This window comes from Polypterus senegalus, chromosome 12 (assembly GCF_016835505.1).
Source record: "Polypterus senegalus isolate Bchr_013 chromosome 12, ASM1683550v1, whole genome shotgun sequence".
In the NCBI taxonomy this organism is placed as follows: Eukaryota; Metazoa; Chordata; class Cladistia; order Polypteriformes; family Polypteridae; genus Polypterus; species Polypterus senegalus.
Window position 1 is genome coordinate 81,989,066 of NC_053165.1, and position 12,721 is coordinate 82,001,786.

At 50.6% G+C, this 12,721-nt stretch overlaps 1 protein-coding gene across 1 annotated transcript in view; it reads right to left on the reverse strand.

Annotated features, from left to right (window-relative positions):
* kank2 (KN motif and ankyrin repeat domains 2) overlaps nt 1-11,615 on the reverse strand; it is a 79,879-nt gene extending 68,264 nt beyond the window's left edge. The window contains exon 1 of the mRNA XM_039772646.1: nt 11,535-11,615. The gene's annotated coding sequence lies outside the window, so the exon portion shown is untranslated. The remainder of the gene's footprint in view (nt 1-11,534) is intronic.
* Between the last annotated feature and the right edge of the window lie 1,106 nt (nt 11,616-12,721).

The window sequence follows — 12,721 nt, forward strand, 5'->3', positions numbered from 1 at the left end:
AATAAATCTGTCCATGTAAACACACACACACAGTATGCATAGAGTAGCCAGTAGGGGGCTAAAAGAGCCCCCAAATCCCATTTCACCCACACACGTCCTGGGTTGAAATGAATATTTTATTTCTCAAAATGCCCCCCACAGCCAGGCTGCTTCTTCCTCTTTTCTTTTGTTCTACTGAAACAACAACACCAACAACATTACCACCAGGAAGCCTTTCTGGGTCAAGTGGTCTTCCCCGCTAGATTCCCATGGTGGCACCCAAGTACCCCAGCAGGGCCACCCACCGGAATTACGGCTCAATGCTGCCCTGCAGGTACACAAATGGGAAACCCACCTCCACCACAGGGATGCTCCCACCCAGCGTACTGGTAGAACAGACGTACCCCAGGAGGCACAATCCTGACTAAGAAAGCGGGCAACACACATCCCTGTCACCGCAGACCTCCAGTCTTGCCCCAGCAGGTTGCCACGCCTCAGGTGAGTGACGAGCAGCAGATGTCAAGGCTGCCATTCTTCTTTCGGTCACCTAATTAGCTTCTGCAAGTTGCCTCGCGCTCAGCAGACGTCGCTGCTTTTTTAAATTTTTCCAGTGTCACCTTATTGATCAGTTTGCCAGAAGAAAGGCGTGAACTTCGCCAAGATTGCCGTTTGTCACATTTGTGTTTTGCTGCACCAGTGTGCATCTTGTCATAAACTTCTGACTTTGGACCGGGATCAAACTTCACGTGGTTAACAAGGAATCGGGTGGCAGACGGACACAATCCTTTGCTTTTTCAATGTGTGTGTTTTATATACTGTGTGTATTAAAGCGAGTGAGAGAAAGAAGACAGCAGATTCTAAAAGCAGAATGAGCCCCTGTGCAGCACTGGTGGTGACGTCCACCGAAATTCTTCGGGGTCCCCATAAAAGAAAGAAGGGGACAAACTGTCATCCAGCTGTTAATAGAACGACCACAGATTCAAAGGTGACATGCTGGGTGAGAAATCCACCAATCACGGAGGCCAATAATGGCACCTCCTCCTCTTACAGTGGAGGCGGGCTTTCCAGCCGTTTTCCTAACCTGACATTGGCAGACTTCCCAGCCAATGAGGTTGCAGTTTGAGCCTCAGTGGTTTGTCACCATCCAGGCCTTTCTGCTTAGACTGCTCAGCATCAGGGGACTGCAAGATACAACATTGCCCCACTGTCACCAACCCCTCCCCAATGGCTGTACTAGCCTAAAAATTGTATTTGCCCACCATGTATGGCCCCCCATGTCCTTGACTCCACGCAGTATGGCTTGCTTTGTGCTTACCTGCCCCTCTTATCACCACCTGCACCATTCAGGCTGACATTTATGGCTACACATCGGGTCATTAATCAAATCGCGCAGGACCCGCTATCATACTGTCACCATTCTGGTCCCCAGGCAAACTCCTGATGGGATGGGAGGGGGTGGCAGTCAGAGAGAGAAGAGCATCAGCTTTTGAAGTGATGCCCTGCACATCTGGATTCTCGGCTACACTGGCAGAGAGGACCGATGGCAGCCTGACGGCATCTCTTCATCCTGAAATGAAAGGCGCCATCTGTCCGCCTCCCCCCATGAAAAGTCTGTGTCCCCATTTCCAAAGAGCCACTCACGTGACATGTAAATGGCGACACGTGTGAATTGGGATTGCACTCTGGAAATAAAACCAAATACCCGGCATGCATGAAGGACACAGTGGGTGATGGCCGTTCAACTAGCTCGAGTTGACAGCTTCAGGCCCCCTCACGCCACATTACTCCATTACTGCAGCACGTCTGGCCTGAATAGTGCAAGGCGTTGGGTTTTCTACTATGGGGGGGAAAAAAAAAAAAAAAAACCTCAGTGAGAGACCACCCGTCCCCTCCAAAAAGAAATAAAAAAAGAGATTTATTCCTTGTACAACTTAAAATCTGCATTATATATAGCGCCTCTTATTGCCAAGAAGCTCCCCTGCATGTTAGCATGGGCAGGAATATAAATTGGCGATGGACCCTTCTGGAGGCACTGGGGGTCCGTATGCAGTGAGCCCTCATTTAGACTTACAGGAGAACTTCCACACACTTCTAGGCTACGGTGGGGTCTCTTCTGCCAGGTTGAATGTATCCCCCCCCCTCCCCCTCACTTTCCCCAACAGGTTTTGTGCATCCCCTACACTGAGCTGATGGGTGGGATGCGGGGGGGCAGTCTTTGGCATTGGATTGTGTGGCACACTGAAGGACCCCATTGTTGATTATCTGTTGACGAAGGCAGAAACTTGGCGGGTTCAGAGAAAGGGGGCTGCCAGTCACTCTAAGCTCAGACTCAAGCGGACAATTTAAATTAAATGTGCCACCTCCCGCACTCTGTGCCAGCACAGAATATGAGCTAACATGGTGTGCCACCTGGTGGCCTAACTGCAGCTACCATCCTGCTAACACCACGACACATGGTGGTCACACTCCACATTGCGCCATGGTGCCCAGCCCACATGGTGCCCGCTTATGCCCAGTGTCCCTGTGCAGAGTAGCAGAGGCTGCCACAGGATGCCCACTTTTTGAACACCTGAAATTTAAGATGTTCAAGTCCAGTGAATAACCTTAAACTGTAAGCGGACAACTGCCAGAGGGTTTAAAAAAAAAAAAAGGTTTAGGTTACCAAAACTAAAAAATAAAATCGTTTTCATGTTTACACAAAAAGGGAACACGTAACAGATGAACAACTTAAAGCTTTCTGCAGCAGTGGAACTTCATGAAGCCTTGAATGTTGACACCACCAATTTCTGCAGGTGTGCCAGCTGGTGCCGATTACTTACAAGTACAAACTCTCTGACCCCCAACAGCACTGTATGGTGTGATCACCGTGGTGACGGTGCGATAAGCCCCTCACAGGACACCACTAGGCAATACATAAATGTATATACACAGTATGGGGGGTTATGGGATGGCACTGCATGCCTGCTTTGCACCCAAGGCTGCTAATCCCCTCCAGGGGGCGCTGTCTCTTGGAGCTCCTTTAGCCACAGACTCATTTCACCATAGTGTACTAAGAAGCACCACTGGGGGGTCTTTTGTGCCCAATGCTATCAGGCAAGTCAATGCTTACACCCGATGCACTCGTTAAGTTTATTGATTGATTAATTGATTGATTAATTGATCGGCTGTTATTTGTCCTGCGACTCTATGTTTCTCCTGCTGTATGCATCTGAATGTCCCCATCAGATTAATAAAGTGTATCTGCTCTAATCTAGGAGGTGGCACAGTGGCGCACTGGTTACACTGCTGCCCCACAGTAAGCAGACCAGAGTTTGCGTCCCCCCAGTATGGAGTCTGCATGTTCTTCTGCGTCTGCATGGGTTTCCTCCCACACTCCAAAGACATGCAGGTTAGGTGACTGGCGATCCTAAACTAGCCCGGGCGTGTGCACCCTGCAATGGACTGGCACCTTGTCCAGGGTCTGCCCCCTATGCCCGCTGAGAGGGTCTCCAGCAGACCCCCCATGACCCTGTTCAGCGGGTTAGATGATGGCTGACTAATTTAATCTATAGGCTGCAGCCCCCCCAGGTGCCCCTGAAGTAAACACCACTGAAGGAAGGGCCTTATCCTATTCTGTCATCATCATCATCGCCACAGGATGCACACCTGCCCAGATTTCAGCCTTTGTGCCACTCTTCATGGATGTTCCTGTACTTTGCCTGCCCATTATGACTGGCACTATTAACACGCGGTTTTTTAATTCCATTCTGTCGCCTTTTCCCCTTCATATTATGAATCGTTACACGTGCTGAGTACATTTACTTACTGGCTATACGTGCGTGTTGACGAGTGGGCGAGTGTGCCCGAGTGGCACCCCATGCCTCGCCCCTAGTATGTGAGGTTTTACTTTTGTGAGTTTATATACCTGTAGTGCCTTTTACCATAATGCCCAAAAAGCTGATACCAACAGTGATACCAAATGCCAACAGTGTTACGTAAAGCCACGTCAGAGGAGGTGAAGTTCAAAGTCAAGACTCTGAATGTACATCTCGTTTATTTTAAAGTCTAATTATTTTATATTTTTCCCCGATTTTTCTTTTTCAGAGCAGGAAGTGTGTGTGGCCTTAAGATATTCCGACGAGATGCCAAACGGCGACACTTCATCATTACACACCCTGTGATAAAAGGCGCTAAATAAATACAGAAAAACGTAGCGCTGCTGCAGATTCCTCATTTGAACTCGGCTGGGACGTTTAAAGCCAAAGTCGCATTACACGACTTCTGGTCGCAGGGCGTGTCAGACTTGACGATCTCGTCGCCGTCTTATTGCCCAAGTGAATGTGTAACACCTTGTGCACGGCGCTACATTAGTCCATAAAATGTCAATGCAACGCGTCCAGCCTGCGATCTTAAATTGGCGTCCTGTCCAGCTTCCCTGCCAACGCTGTCGACCCCGACGGTCCGCGACCTTGTATTGGGACAAGAGGCTCAGGCAATAGACGGATCTGTCAGAGCAGCCCCGCCTGCTGGCGAACACCCCGCACTGCACAGCGTTACTCCAACTGAGCAGCTGACTGTTGACCCCCTTTGACCGGCCGCTAACATCCAGAGGCTCCCACTCGACTGCTGGCCCAGCTGTGTCGCACAGGGGTGTGGCACAATTCCAGTAGGATTCTCCACTTTCTCAGCAGAAAGTCCCAAAGTAACCCAACAAGGGTGCCAAAAATAAAAAGGAAGAACAATTTCTATTTACAGTACATGGAAAAAAATGCAGCGCGTCCAAAGTTGTGTGTTTAAGGCTCTCTGAAGTGCATCATCTCCACGTTACCCCAAACTCGTTTCTTCCGGCAGGCTGGGTGTGGGATTAACTTATAACGAAGGGGTCTTGGAAATTCAGCACCCATAGTGAAAGCGACGCGCATCCCGGGCACTGTGATGATTACAAGGCCACCAAAACGAGGGGGAAAGTGAAGCGACGCTCCTTTGTGCACTTTAGGCGGCGTTTCATTTCAGCAGCCCAGCCAAGCCGCGCTGATGTGACCCAGCGGTTAAACCCACCTCGCCAGACGCCGAAAAGAAAATGAAGGAACAGGCGAGGCGCCCCGGTCGGCGGCGCGCAGAGGTGTGGAGTGGAGCGGCGCTGCGAACGCGGGAGCGCGCGCCAGGCCCCTAGACTGCCGCTTTGTTTCCCAGACGCACGACAGCCGGCGGCGGCGCGCCGCACCTGAGCGCTCAAAAGCAGCCCGCAATGGGGAGGGGGGGTGGGAAGGAAAAGAGGCACGTGCGCGTGGAAAAGGCCGCAGAACTGATGCGGGGACCCCCGCGCCGCTCGTCAGTTTCGAAGTCGCAAAGAGTCTTTAACAAAAGCAAATGCCTCTCGTCACCAGTAATTAGGCAACTAAAATTAACATCGCCCGCCACGGTCTGTAACACATTACAAGGTGAAAGAAAGAGAGAAGGGCGTCGGTGCGTGCGAGTGTCCGTGTGATGTGCGACAGTGGCAGACAGACCCGTAGTAAAGGCACTATGAGACAGACAGATAGGAATGGCGCTATATACAAGACAGACAGCGTTATGTCACACTCTAACCGAACACGTGTAACCCGGGCTAGGACCCCAGTGGCACTTTTGCTCCATTGTCTGTGTGGCGTGTCACCTCTACAGGGGAGCAGATGCACATTGTGTGTCTGGAGGGGGCCACAGGACAGCAGTCTGTACCCGTCTGACCCCACAGGTTCAGTTCATTCAGGACAATCCATCTGGGGGGGTCCCACAGTGCAAACTGCATCTGAGCAACTGAGGTGATTAACCAGATCTGAGCCCACGGAGAAGTCCGCCAAGGCCAGAGGGCTAATCAGGCTTCCTTTCCTCACTGTGGGCTTCATCCATTTGTCACAAGGTGGTCCCACGTGTATCACCCACCATTGGAGTTTACTTGATACTAATGACCTCCGTGTGTCTGGACCACTGTGTGGTTTCGGTCTGTCTAGAGTGGCTTGAGACCCCTTCACTTTACCGTGTTGTGGATTTCACTTTAAATGAATTACATTTGACATTTTTGCCCATCGAGCCACACTCCGTGACAGAAAGTGACGCGTTTTCATACAGGTTTGCACGTTTATTAAAAATCACAATCTGAAACCTCTCATCCCTAATTCGGACCCTCTTGGCTGTTGCCCTCCAGATTTTGTGCTCAGGTGCCTCCTGTTTCCTTGAGATGTTTCTAGATCTTCTGGAGCCCACCTGTGGCCCGTTGAATGGACTGCACATCGTCGTTTAGAAAGGGGGTACGAGGACCCGAGGAGAGAGAGAGATCCACAATTCACTCTGCATGTGGGGACAACACACAAGCTAAAAAGGCAGAGGGACTCTCTGTCGATGGCCGCAATGGTGAGACATCGATGAGGGCGAGGGGACCAAACCATCAGGGGGCCTCGAGGATTGGGAAACCATCAGGACCCCTCGTAGTGCTGGCCACCTGGCCAAACCGAGTAGCCAAGAAGGCCGAGATGGGAGAACCTGCTCAGCTGCACTCCACCAATCAGGGGTCTGTGGTAGGGGGGCCGGATGGGACCCCCTCGAATAAAGGAAGGACGCCGAGGGCAGGAGGGAAAAAGATTCTGTGGTCTGACGAGATGAACGGTGGTCTGCACACACAACGTCTGGTGAAGAACAGGCACGTCTGCCCAATCCCACCCTACGATGAAACATGCATGGGGTCTGCACCATCGTGTATTGGGGGGGTACAAGGAGACTGGTCAGAATGCAGCCCACTACCGAAGATAACCTGCTGCTCCGGTGTGCACCCCCTCAGACTGGGGCCCTGAAGGGTACGGCCAGCACCGGAGTGACATTGGGACAAGGGTCCGATCTGAGTGTCCTCGAGGGGCCCAGACTTGAACCTCATTGAGGATGTGAGGAGACACCTGAAGTTCTGAAACTCTTCCCACCCAATGGAGCAGAGCCTGAGGGGATCTGCCAGGAAGACGGGGGTGTGGGGGGGGGTGGGTGTTGGGTGCAAAGCTCATAAAGACTTACAGAGCAGACCTCAAGCTTAAACCGAGGGGCTTCTGCAAAGAAGGGTCTGAATTCTTTTCTGAAGTAGAAATTTCCATTTCGATTGTTAAATGAGTTGTCACTTTGTCATTAGGGGTTACTGAGAGTTGGACTGGCGGGCAAAGATGTCAAACGTATTCATTTAAAATGAAACCCACTACACAGTAAAGTGAGCAGAAAGTAAGGGGGTCTCAATACTTTCTGAAACCACTGGAGCTGGATAAGCAGATAAACAGCACATAGTGGTCCAGAAGCCACGGAGTCCATTAGTATCAAGCACACTCCAATGGTGGGTGATACACGTGGACCACCTTGTGACAAACAGAAGGAGCCCACAGTGAAGAAGAGAAGTCTGATTAGCCCCCTGGCCTTGGCGGACTTCTCCGTGGGCTCAGACGGCGGGACCCTCAAATAGAATGACTTGCACCTGAATGAACTGAACCCGTGGGGTCACACAGGTGCAGACCGCTTGCTGTCCTGTGGCCCCTCCAGACACACACATTGTGCATCTGCTCCTCTGCGGAGGTGACGCGCCACACAGGCAACAGAGAAAAAAAGTGTCACTGGGGTCCTAGCCAGGGCCACACATGTTCTGAAGGGCTGCCGGCCATTTGTTTGTTAGTCCAGGCCTGCCACAAAAGGTCACATAACGGGTGGCAGGATCTCCTCTGTGTGGCGAGGTTCCTCATCGTGGCTCCTGCTATACTGAATCTGGACTGCACCCCTGTCAATAATCAGGTGGTCATTACTCCTAAGAATGAAGGGGGCTCGTCACTAATGAAGACCCTGCACCCTTCTGCATCAGTACAGGCTGCTCAGGCTTAACCCCAGCGGTGGCCAGCGATCAAGGCCCACCTGATCATGGACACTCTGAATGCAGACCCCTACGAGTGGTCCCTGGTGACACCTGGTGAACCACAGTGGGCATCACATCTCTGTAGGTGACACAGGTGCTGCTTGGGTCTGTCACTCAAACCAGTCGTCCCCCCTTGGTGCTGAACCTCAAGACCCCCAGATTGTTGGCAAAGGGCAGAGAGCATCCAGCAAGCATCTCTGTGAATAAAGCCCCCCAGTCACTCCTCCCCATTAAAAAGTGCTACAATGCTACTGGCTGATCATTCAGTCATTACAAAGGTGTTGTTGAGGGGTCCAGTAGAAGCAGGCCAAGAGTCTGGGGTCACTCAGCTCAGACCCTTTTAAAGTGAGCACAATATGTGGCACCTAAGAGGCACATGAGACCCTAAATGAGACGCACACACCCATTAGCAATTACACCTAACCAGGCCGCAGGGCACCCACCACAACTGGCTGTGTCGTGTGCAGACACAGAAGACTAAACCGAATTCAGCTGAGTGACCACTGGCACGGGACCACCACAAGTGTACGGGTTCAACTGGAGCCCAGTGTGACCTGAGCAAGGCGCTTCATCTGCCTGCGTGACACAAGAACAGCTGGAGCTCATAAGCAGGGCATTGCATGAAAGACATCGGCAAAATATATTATTATTATAAAAATGGTAAACAACAACAGTAATAAATAATAATAACAACAACACTCCTGCTGATCGTAGTGCTCATTGCTGCTGCGACACGTTTTGTGCCCTCCAACCACAACTGAATGAAATACGTTTATTATTAATAGTCATAATAATAATACTACTATTAATAATAATTACATTTAGGGTGTGTTCTTAGTCCATAACAATAATGTTAATATTTATGATCGTCATCGCCTCTGTTAGTGTTCAGCCCTGCAGGCTCTGTAGGTCCTCACAGCTCATAACTGCATGAAATGCTTTTGAAAAGAGCTTGTTAATAAATAATAATAATAATAATGATGAGAACAACATTAATGAATAACATACGAGGTTCCCCGCTCAGTTCTTATGTCCATCGGGCTGCTCGCCTAACTCCTCCTGGGCTCCACCTTGAAAATGAGGCGCTCGAGGCGACATGCAGGTAAACTATGGAGGTGGGCTCTGCGAAAGGCGCTCTATAAAGTCTGACAGAACGAACTGACTGAACTGTCAACCCTCACCTTTAGAGTCTAACTGGACAATATCTGAAATAGAAACCATAAGCATACGTCTAAGGTTATGTTTTTAATGATGATGGACAGCTTGAAGAAAACGCTACACACACACACACGGATACCCATATTGATAATCCATCTGTCTGCATCTGTCTCAAGTCAAGCGGCTTTATTGCCACATACATTTGTTGTTAACGGTAGTTCAAGGTCTTAGACACCGGACGGCGACACCATCTGCCTGTCGATCCATCCAACCTTCCAGCCTCTGGACGCACTTAATACAATTTCGAGATGGCGGAGGGTCGGAGTGCTAGGCGGTGACACGGCAGTCACGGGCGTCCATCTCCATGTGCAGACAGACAGACAGACACCTCCTGTGATGCAGCTCTGCTGTATAGTGACGTCATCGTACAAAGCTGGCCTATCAGGTATATAAACCGAGGAATGCGATTCCCTGACATAAAACGAAATTCATATATGCAGCACATGTAAATAGAGACGCAGGGAGAGAGATGAAGGCGCTATACAATAGAAATAAGTAAATGCACTATGAAATAATTAAATAAAGATTACATATAATCGGTAAATGTAAGGCGCTATATAACGGCGCTATACGGCAGATGTCTTTGCACACATTCAGAAATATCGCTCGGCCCATCCGTTCTCTCCCCTTTTCACTCCCACCACTTCACTCCGTAGCTCCTCGTTACCTTTCCCACAGGCAGGTGCCCCATTGTGGTCAGTTTCTGGGGGTCCCACTGTCCATTTGTGTAGCTCTCAGGCGTATGGATTTTTTTTTTCTTTTCGGTTATTCTAAATCGCGGTGCCGGTTCTCCGTCGTGATGGCCACAGGATTATCTTGCCCCCAAACTCGATTACTTTTCATTCGTAACTCTGGGCTCGTATTAAACTGACAGCCCGCGGGGGCCCCACCGAGTTGCACGATTCTCTCCGTTTTTCTCGGTTACCTCCTGGATGCTCTCGTGCTTCTCTTATAAGTTCCTGGGTGCTTCAGTTCACCCCACTCTTCCTCCAGCAGGTCTCCCCGAACTTTGGCCCACCTGTTCTCATTCATCCTTCTCACGTGACGTCTGTCTACTTCTTGTCCCTTCCACCTTTTTTTCTGTATTCTCTAAAATTCTCTCTTTTTGTTTTTAAACTTCAGTATTTCTATAAATCTCTTGCCATCAAAAGTAAACTGATGTCCAAGGGTCCAGACATCCCGAGCGCCTCGCAGCAGAGGCTCCTGAGCTTAGTCGATCGAAACACAAACCAACGAAACGGACACGCAGGTCACCAAACGGACGGAGGGATGAATGAGCCGATGAAGTCCAATGTCACGAATCATTTTCTTGTGCCCCGAGCAGGACAGGCAGACTTGTGTGGGCTACCTCGGGGGTAATTAGGAGTAAGTATCACCAAACGAAGAGGAAGAGGGCGGGCTGGAGCCGGGACAGGGGGCGGGTGGGCACAGGCTGCCCGGGACCGGCGGGATGGCTAATGATAAACATCTGTATCGGACACACACACACACACACACACACACACACATCGCAGTGTTCAGCCTTGAAAAGCTGTTTAAACAGTCTGCACAAAGATCACCGCTCGCCCACTTTTCCCAAACTGTCCCAACGAGGACGTTCAGTTTGAGCTTTTGAAATTGGGGGGGGATCGGGGAAATTGGGGTCAGCGCGTGACTCGGGGTCCCAGAGAGCCCGGCGTTTCCCCCCGAGCAGACCCAGACGAGATGACGCCCGCTTGTTAGTGTTACAGAAAGTGTCGAGGCGGCTTTGCGCTTCATTCGCTGCGCCCTTTATTCTTTTTATTCCGTTTCTTCCGAGGCGCATCACATCACATCTGGTCCCATTTAAACAGCGCCTGCAGTTTTCACACCAAAACTCCAAACGCGGGCCACCCGGTTCGCCATTTGATGAGATAATCTGGGGCAGCGTCTAGTCGGGGGGCGAGCCGACAATGTAACGGTCTTTCCGCGTCGATAATGAGCCACGGTCCTCTGCGCGCCGCTGCCTTTTCAGATGCATGTTTAAAGCTGGAGTTGCACCGATCCAGTCCGGACCTGAGATTTCATGTTTCACTTCACCCGACTGGACTTAAAGAGTTAGCAACGTGAAAAGTACAAAACACGGAGAATGTAACAAAAGGACGGCGCGCGCCCGTCCACTAGTGCGCGCGCCTCCACAGCTACACGGAGCGCATAAAACAAACTCGTGCGGTGTCGGGGAGTGAGCGCATTGTAGCACACCATCTATCACTCGCCCGCCACACTCGATCTCCAGGACATTGCTTTGCTTCTCACGCTCGTGCTTCCCTCACTCATCCCACCCTGGGCAGACGCGCGACCACTCCATCGCTCCCCCGTGGATATAAAGGCAGCTCCTCGCCAAGCGCAGGGGGTTATCATTTTTAATTTAATTTTTTTCTTACAAAAAGTAACACTGAAATCGATTAAACAAGCAGATGAGTCCTACCTGCACTCCTGCTCCTGTCCCGAGCTCCACAGATCCAGCAGCCCGTCCGCCGCTCACTGACAGCGCGTGCCCGAGCTAGCCAGCGCGAGAGAGCGCCCACCCGCGCCCAGGCACAAACAAACACAACATGGCCCCGCCCCCTCTGCGCTCTTAAAAGGGCAACGGCGCACCCCCGAGCAGGCGCAAGGGGAGCCCAGCTTGGAGGAGCTTCACGCTTTTTTTCTTGTTATTCTGCATCCTGGTGGCTAACTTGAAGTTTTTGGGCTCCTTCCTGAGCTGGACAGACCTCCATAACCGTATAAAGGTAGGCACTTTCACCCCTAATAGACTGACTGCTAGGTGTTTAATTTAACGACCCTAATGATTCTCCTGGAAGTCTGGACACGCCCAGAAATGCGCATTGATTTGAAAACACTGCCAAGACGTTACTAGCGTTACTAATGGCTATTAGCGCCGGACATGGCTGATTTTTAATTTATTACTCACATGTGACTACCACGCCCCATTTTCAGCAGCCTGCGCTTCAGTGTCCCTCAGCTTATCCTTAATTAGTCACTTGAATTGCCATTTGGGTATTAGAGAAACCTCTGTCATTGCATTCGCACATCTGAGACATGCCACTCCATTCACTTGGATTACAAGGTCCTGGCATTCCTAAAGGTCAGCTCTGGGTTCAAAAATGGCCAAAATTAAACGGCTTGTGCAAGAAACGTGTCCGTCTGTTGTTAGGTCGGCACAATGCAGGCCATGCCATGATACTGATTGCCAAATACCTGAAGATTTCATAGAAGGTATCTTTAACTGTCTGGGGGTCAACTGGGATCTGACCAGGGTAGAAAAGAAAGGGTAAGACGCAGATGGACAACTGCATACGAGGAGAAGGACAATGGAGTGTGCAGTGGGAGAAACAAATGCCTTACAGGTCCTCAGTTGTCTTGCACACACACCAAACACCAGCGTTCTCTACACACCGCGGCCCTCTTCTCACCACTCTGTGTTTTTTTGCCCGTTTTAATCTTTCTATTTTTGTTTGCCTTTTTCAGATATGGCTGTTTGTTTGAAACTCTACCACCAAGGCCAGCGTCCCCGAGTCGTCCTCTCCCTGGCATTTGAGGCGTATTTGAAGAAGACGCCGGCTGAAGACCTGCAGGGTGTTTGTTTCTCATCCTGGAAACGGTGCCAAGACG